Consider the following 8,891-nt stretch of genomic DNA (forward strand, 5'->3'; position numbering starts at 1 on the left):
TGCTCTTTCATTCATGACCAATACTCAAATAAGCCTGCCAACTCAAGGCCACCAGTAATGTTCTTATTCACCCAAACAAATGACCCTTTATCAATTATAATTTCTACCACCCTGTTGACTGTCATGGACCCATTCAAACATTTTCCTGTCTGGGTTTCCATGGCATTGCAATTTCCTTAGGGCTCTATCTGCCCTCCAATATTGTACCACAATAATAGTCTGCTTTAGGGCTTTTTGGTGAATTTTAATTTATCTCTGCCTCTTATAATGTAGCAACCAGGAGAACTGGGTGGAATGATCCTATCCCCACCTTTAGTGGTAGCTATGACTGGTCTAAGCCCATTAGTATAGACGCATTCTTCCTACCACAGTGATGGCTCAGGGAAAGCCAGACCAGAGCAATCAACATTTACACCTCTGGTGATCCAGTTGCAGAAAAATTCTCTTTCAATAGTTGAGAGAAACTAGTTCTTTCTCTCCTCTTGGGTATAAGTGATAAAGCATGTGAGCATAATTGCTATTTATATCATTTTACAACCTTGGGGGAATCCAGTATAAAAATGAAGCAAAACAAAGACTAGAGTACACTTTAGATAAATGATATGCAATGGATCCAGAACCATAATTAAACCATGCCTGAGGCCCACTTTATTGGACTTTTCAGTTACATGAGACAATAAATTTCTTGCACTTAAACCATGATATATAGGGGTCGATGCTGTTTGCACTTCATACATAAACCATTAAGCCTTCTTCATTCTTTTCTCTTTTCTATATCTCATTGTTCTTAGCCATCCCAGTAACTTCCATAATCACATCTATGCAGATCCCTTTACATCCTTGACTAACACCTGTCTCCTCACCCTTTAACTTCAGGTCTGCCTGCTTTTGGCTGAGAGGCTATATTAGGATGGTTCATGAAGTTTGGACCTTAGCATATTTAACAGCAAAATTTTCACAATCTCCACCCAAGCCAAATCAACCTTACTTCCCTATTTCCTTATATCTGATAATTGAGTGTCTCAAATTTGAAACTTCAGATTTCCCATATCATTCTCTTTAAGTCCACAGCCAATCAGTTGCCATGATCTCAATCATTTGTCATGACCTTTGCCCCTGGCTGCATTTGACTTTCATTACCCCTTTCTCAAATTAACCATTTTGGGGGGCTCTTCCTGTGTCACACTGTTCTAGCTCTGAGCACCTTCCACAACACCTTTTTCAGAAACGTCTTTCCATAAAACAAACTGATCAAACTTTTGCGGTGATTTCTCAGTATGCTCCCACACTTTCTGTCCTAAATTCAAGCCCTCCAATACAAGGTCTTTCCATTCTCTGGTCGGATAATTCCTCTACTCTGTCGTTGGTGCTCAAGCTACAGCCAAATTGAACTATTTACTATTTCTTCCACACCACACCATAATGGGCTGAACCCATCTGTATCACTTTTCCTTCACATTTCACCTGCTAAATTCTGGTTCACACTTTAAGACAACCTCCATAGAGTATATTATGATTTCTCCAAATAGGTATTTTCCTTCTTCAACCCTACAATTTGTCAGATAGTGTTACTCATCAAAATAGAAAAAGCTGCCTTTATGTTGTAGTCACTAGCACAGAACACAGGCTTTGCAAATGGTAGGTGCTCAAGGCATACTCATTAACTTAGCCTGAATCAGGGCAGCCTTATGAGAAAGAGATGCTTCAAGAAGATGGTTGAATTTTATTCCTTTATCTGCAAAATTCACTGTAACACCCCTCTCTCTTTCTCTCTCTTTCTTTTCCTCTCCCTCTCTCTCTCTTTCAAAACAGCAGATAAAGATTTATTAAACCAAAAGATATTTAATTGGTGTTATGTGAGAGTTAACACTAGAATCTGACAGAAGCCGGCTTTGAAGTCTTGTGTTCTGAGAGTTTAGAGCCATGCCAGAGTATGTTACATATGGTCATACCTAGATGGCAAGGGTAGATCTACTTTTCTATATATAGGAAGACCAATATTTGGGCAGAAATGAGGAGGGGCTAGTGGAATAAAAACAATGGGTTTAAAGCCCATGGACCTGAGTTGTGGGACTAGATTTTTTTATTAACTAGATGTGTGATGTTGAACAAGTCTGTTAACCTCTTTAGGAATCTATTGGTTCTTTACCTGAGAAACTCTTGGGCTAGGTTACAATGTTTCTCGAAGTGTGGTCCTCAGAAGAGTCACCTGAGGGGCTTTAAAATTCTCTGGACTCAAAATAGTATGATTGAATGTGAATCTTTGGAGCCTGCAAGTCTATAGTTTACCAAATTCTACAGGTGATTCTTGTTCCCACTCAAAGTAAAAATCTCTGGAATCTCACAAATTACAAGATTCCTTCTGTTCTAAGATGTGGGGGACCCTGGGCTATATAATAATTTTATTTACTTCCAAGTGACAAATACAATAGATGAATGATGCAGAAGATATTTTGCCCTAAAGGAATGTCCCTGAGGAGAAAGCTTAGAGCATTTCTAGTCCATGGCGAAATACCTGGGTCAAAGCTCCAGGAACATGCCACAACTGTCTGCCTGTCTGCCTGCTGGCCTCCTTTGTATCTCCCTTCCTTCTCCCTCATTCTTTCCTCTTTTTCCTGATTTTCTTCCTTCCTTTCCCTTTCATCTTCTCTCTTCCTTCCCTCCTTATCTATCTTTTCCTTCTTGTCTGCCTTGCCTTTCTCTCCCTTCCTTCCTTTCTTCCTTCCTTCTTCCTTCCTTTCTTCCTCATTTTCTTTTTCATTCCTTGCAATATCCCATTGGCACTGGACAGGTATGTCATTATCAGTATGTTTATTTGCTCCTACCTAATATATTTTTCTTCCACAAAGCCTTTCTAGCTCTCTCAATCAGATGCAGACATTTCCTGCTCAGAAATCTCACAGCACTTTGAATATCTCTTATGCCATTAATCATACTTTTCCATGTACTATTTCTAGGACTACTCTATTGTATGCCGCTGAGATAAAGTTTGTTGTATTCCTCTCTATCTGCTTCCTTCTACAGGGCCTAGAATGGTGCCTTGCTTATGATGGTAATATTTTATGTAATATATACTAGTTTAAGAAGAATTTTCACAATAGCCAACACTGAAGAAGTGTTTTCTAGATGAATCAATGAAACAATTATTTTCTGTATTATATTTTTACACCTATCTAATCACCTACCCAAAAGGCAAGGTTGTTCATTGGGAAGGATGTAGAGCTGAGAGCCAGAGACCTGAATTTGAAGCCAGTTCTACTTCAGATGGTTTTAGGGAAATTGTTTAACCTCTCTGAACAATGATTTTATCTACAAATTAGACATGAAACACTTTCTTTTCAGAACTGGTGATTAACTGCAATTACTTGTGAAAACACCAGGCACATAGCAGATAATTTAAAGTACTTGTTAAATAGAATGAGTTCCTTCTCCCAAACCTTCACTTTTGTTAAGAGCAAACACTGGCCTTTCTAATTCTTTCTCTCCGTATTTTTATGCTGAGTTTTGGTGCACTGCATACAAAGTATGTAGAATACATTTTGTGGACTCAAAAATAGCCAATGTCGTAAGGTGAAATAAGGATGGAAAACATTCAAACTGAAATGAACACACGTGTATTTGTCAGGGTTGGGTTTTTTCTTTTGTTTGTTTTTGGCAAGGTCCATGTACCCAATTGAAATAAGCTTAAGGTAGAAAAAAAGATGTATTGACACCTATAATTGTGAAGTATTAAAATAGATATGGCTTTAAACACAGCCACACCCTGCGATTAAAATACTGAAACCCGGATGTGGTCTTTTTGTTTCCAACCTGGAATCTAGCTCTGTGCTTCATTTTCAGGCAGTATCTCTTCAGCTGGAGGGAAGAACAGCTGCTAGTTTGCAAGCAGAAAGAGAAAGGCCCTCTACTTCTGTGTCATGTAAAAATCTCACATCAATATCCTCATGAACCCTACCTGGGTGTTATGCCCATATCTAAGGTAGTCAGTAGACAAAAGATGTAGTACTATGGTGGGAAGGAGGCAGAGGTGGACAACCCTTTCTATGTAGGAATCATATCAATGAATGAGGGAGAAGTAGCACTCCCACAAAAGGGATGCTGGCAGGAAAAAAAGCAACTTGTTTAGTGCTCAAATACAAAATAATATGCCATTGCCCATAAGATGCATGATAAATCATCTTTATGCTACCGTAATGAAACAATTCAGACAATTAACTTATAAAGAGAAAAGGTTTATATATTAGTCACCTTTCTGTTGTTGGGACAAAATGCCTGACATATATAATTTAAAGGAGGAAAGATTTTCACAGGTTTAGTCCATGGTAGCCTGGCTCCAAGGCAGAAACATCAGGTTGGAAGGTGTCTTAGTTGCTTTTCTTGTTGCTGAGACAAGATATTCAACATCCAAGAGTTAAAGGAGGAAAGGTTATTTTGGCTCAGTCAGTAATTGGCTGACTTGAAGGCAGAGGGGCATGGCAGAGGGGCATCACTGAGGAGGAAAAATCCATAGCAGAGCAAGAAGGAGGCAGCAGCAGCAGCAAAAAGCAAAGCAGTAGCAACAAGCCTCCCTTTTCCTTTTATCCCATCTAGGCTACAAGTCTTTTGGGTGGTTCCACCCATAGCCTGAGTGAGGCTTCCCATTATCCACACCCAGAACTATGCTAATCCCCTCAGTGGGACAATTTAATTATTGTACCTTGAATTCATATTCACACACCCTTATCCCACCAACAGGCACATGAGGCTTTGTGGAAACATCTAGGTACAAGCCACAACAGAAGGGCTTGGCGGAGGAGGGCTGCTCACTTGATGGCATTCAGGAAGCAGAGTGCCAGGGAAAGTACCAGAGAAGAAGCAGTCAGGGACAAAATATACCCTTCAAAGTCCTGCCCCCCAATGACCCACCTCATCCTTCCTATAAGCCCACTGTGCTATGAACTTATCAGTGGGGTAATTCACTTTATGAAACTAGAGTCTTTGTGATCCTTTTAGTTCCTCAAGTGCTATCAGTGGGAGACAAGCTTTCAACGAATGGATTTTTGGGGGACATATTGGATCCCAGTCATAACAGTTAATTTACCTCATGGTTCTGGAGATTCCAGTCCCAGATTGGGTGGCTCCACCACTTTGGACCTCTAGTAGAGACACAAGATGGCAGATGGAGAGAAGATGATAAAGCAAGCTGCTTACATCATATGCCAGGGCACACTCTAACGTCCTAAGGGCTTCCCACCAGGCCCTGCCTCCAAATAGTACTACACTAAGGACCAAGCCTTTAACAGGCTTTGAGGGACATTCAATATCCCTCAGGCATGTGAGGCTTTGAGGGACATCCTACATCCAAACTGTAGCAATGCCCTATCATGAAACTGTCTACTTTGTATTATTTAAAGGACTCAGCTTCATTTACCCATTAACATATTCACTTACTGTAATTGGAGAAAATAAAACCACTTTGAGTGCCTTCTAATATTAAGCATCCTGGTGCCAAGGGTCGAGGTAAAGCAGTGATGAAGATAAACACAAGCTTTCTCTCACAGGGCTTCAGTCCAAGGGTAGCACAAATAGCTATAACTACATGGACTGCCAACAGTTCCTAAAACTCCTGCTACTAAATCAGGTCTTTTGTTTCAAAGGATTTCCAGAAGATTCCAGTTCTAGTGTATTAACTGAGTGGGATTTCACTTTACTCCAGTATGACTCATTTTGCATAATTGGCTTGTTGGCTGCACCGGCCTCTTCTGGCAGAGATCACAGGGTCAGACCCATGGAAGGATGTGGAAAGTCAATTCCCTCCAGAAGTTTAGACACAATTCTAGCACAAGGTGCTAGGCAAAAATCATGGATTTAATTTTTGTTTACATTCCTGTAATTTTAAAAATTTTCTAGTTGTGGTAAAATACACATAAAAACTTACCATTTTAACTGTACACCTGTAAAGTTAAATAGTGGTAAGTACCTTCACATTGTTGTGCAATCTCCAGAAATCTTCCACCTTGCAAAACTAAAACTCTGTACCCATAAAACAACTCTCCCTTCCCCTCCCCCTAGCTCAGTGATGGTGAACTTTTTGAGTTTTCAGTGATACAAACAACCCACTGTGGCACGTGTGTCCATAGGTTTACTTCCACTGTTCTAGTCTCTAGTAATCACCATTCTACTGCTATCTCTGAAGTTAATAACTCTAGGTATCTCATCTAAGTGGAATCATAGAATATTTGCCTTTTTTGTGACCATTTTATTTCATTTAGCCTTAAGTTTCATCCATATTATAGCATATGCCAGAATTTCCTTCATTTTTAAGATTGCCTAACATTCCATTCACTTTTGTTTTATCCATTCGTTAGTTTATCAGTGGACACTTGGGTTGCCTCACTGTTTGACTACTGTAAATAATGCAATAAACATGGTGGGGAAGATAGTTTTAATGGCAGAAGCTGGAGTATTCTCAAACTCTTGCAGAATTAAGACTAGGTAGGGCCAAGTATGACCCTAAAGAGATTAACCCTGAATTATAAGGTGTGCCATAAGAGCTCAGGACCCTCTGTTCTGGGGTAGCCTGGGTTACAAGAGGGGGATGTTTCCTGGGGTGAGGAAGTATCCTCTAGGAGAGAGAGAATCCAGAATGAAGGAAATGCAACTTTATTGAGCTTACAATTTGTCCAGAGCTGATTTTGATTTCACACTTTGTTGACTAGTCTTTGGAACTATTGTCAGGTCATTAAAGGTGACTTCCAATGTATAACATTGTACTAATTACTTTAGGAGAGATCTTTACTCAGACTTTAAGATCCAGCTCCTCTTGTGCTAAACCTTTCATCAGTGTTCTCCCAGCTGCCACTGCCAGCCCATTCCACTCCTCAAAAGAGCTTAGCCTCCCTTGTCTACCATCTCCCAGCTCCAATTTCAATACCCTTTGCCGGCATTGCATACATCGGCCTTGCTAGTGTATCTGTGTATCTTTTGTCTACACCAGACTGAAGTGAGAAGCCAGTTTCATTTGAATGTCCAGCTGTTTCTGGCACCAAAGATATTGATGCTTATTGCAGTGACTTTGAAGGCAAAAGACAGTGACACAAATTTAACTGAGAGCTGCTCGGTGTGGTACCCAGTTTAAGTAGCCTATTTGTTGGAGCCTGAGTCAAATAGAAGTAGAGTATCTAAGGGACTTTGAAATGGTTGCCGAAGACAAGGGAATTGCTTGTTGGAACGAAGCAACCCAGGAGCAGGCTTCATGGTGCAGTAGATCAATACTGTTCCTTCTAAGGAAACAAACAGAATCAATGCTAGCTGCCCAAAGTCTCAAAACGGATCTGAAAGCCCTATGGCACATGGATGGAGGCTCCATGCTGACTTTGTAGCATACAACAATGCACACCTGTTTTTGGAGACACTTCATTGAATTTCATATCAACAACTGTATGTGGGCCAGATGCCTAATATACGAGCATGGAGTAACAGAGGAACATACAACTGGGCAGTTGAAAGCATTCTTAGATGCTGTGATTCCCTGCTATTCCTTGCCCCCCACCACCACTGCACACACTGCCCATTAGTACCCTCAGTGTTGCTTGCTAGGCATAGACACAACCTCAGAATAGTCTCACCACTGTTTCAGTCAGCCACTACTGAACAGTCCTGGTTGGCCCTCAACATGAAGCTTGTACCTTTCCTGATCTAATTAAATCCAACCTTGTTTCAGAAGGACTCCCACCTATGGCTTTTTGGAGCTCTTCTCTGGAGGCTTTGTGGACATATTTTCTTGTTGAATAGCTCAAACTATTTAACCTCCACCTCAAGTAAAACTCAGTGTGTTCCTACCACAGAAAATGCCATGTGCCGGAGGTCAAGAAAATGCTTCCCTAAGCAGAAGTCCTCCTTCTTGTAATTTCTTCTCAATGGTCTTATACTTGATTTCTGGATACCACATAATAAGGTTCCCCCCATGCATATGACATCTCTTTCTAATCTTTAAAGGTGACAGTTTTGTTTTCCACTTCCCTCCCACCATTGTCCTTCTTTTATTTATTTATTTTTAAATTTTATTTTTATTATTATTTTTGGTATTGGGAATCAAACTCAGGACGCCATGCTTGCCAAGCAGCCATGGTTCTGCTGAGCTATATTCCCAGCCCATGTCTTTCTTTTCTTTTCTTTTTTTTTTTGGACAGGGTTTCACTATATAGTTCAGGTTGGTCTCAAACTCAACATGTCTCAGTCTCCTGAATGACAGGATTATGAGTATGCAGCATCATGCCTAGCTTTGTCTTTCTTGCTTCCAGAGGTATTCTTTGAAGTAGCTCCATTGTTTCTTATAGAAATGTACCCAAGGTTTTCAGACTCCCTTACTCTCTGGTTAGTTTCTAATGATCATGTCCCAAATTACCTACATTCTTCTTAAACTGAAGTGCCAAAATGCACACCATACTGCATCTATGATGGTACTACTTCAGAGTACAAGGCACAGTAAAAGCACACAGGGGCCTCTTGGTGAATCATGAAATTAGAAGAGTTTACCAAGTGGCCAAGGTGCATCAAGGCATTTTTTTTTTTGCAGGGAAAATCTGTATGTGTCTTCCACTTGCTTGGGAGTGGATTAGGCAAATTATCATACAAACCAAATCCTATTACTATTTCCATGATTTAAAAAATGAGTCTTACAATTATAAAGGCTAAGAGTTACAAAGATCTCTAGGAGGCAAAAAAATCCATCTGATATATTGTGAAAGGGAAAGAAATTGTTCAAAGGGAAGGAACAATAACCAGATATAGGCATGCAAGACTGAGGTTTGATCAATCTTGCATTCTTATATCTGGTAATCTGAGCAACTTCGTTGAAGATAACAATATGTAATATAACAACCACTGTTAATTCCTATCATTTTGTTTTG

Source organism: Chinchilla lanigera, unplaced genomic scaffold (genome assembly GCF_000276665.1).
Source record: "Chinchilla lanigera isolate Chin_1 unplaced genomic scaffold, ChiLan1.0 scaffold00106, whole genome shotgun sequence".
Classification (NCBI taxonomy): Eukaryota; Metazoa; Chordata; class Mammalia; order Rodentia; family Chinchillidae; genus Chinchilla; species Chinchilla lanigera.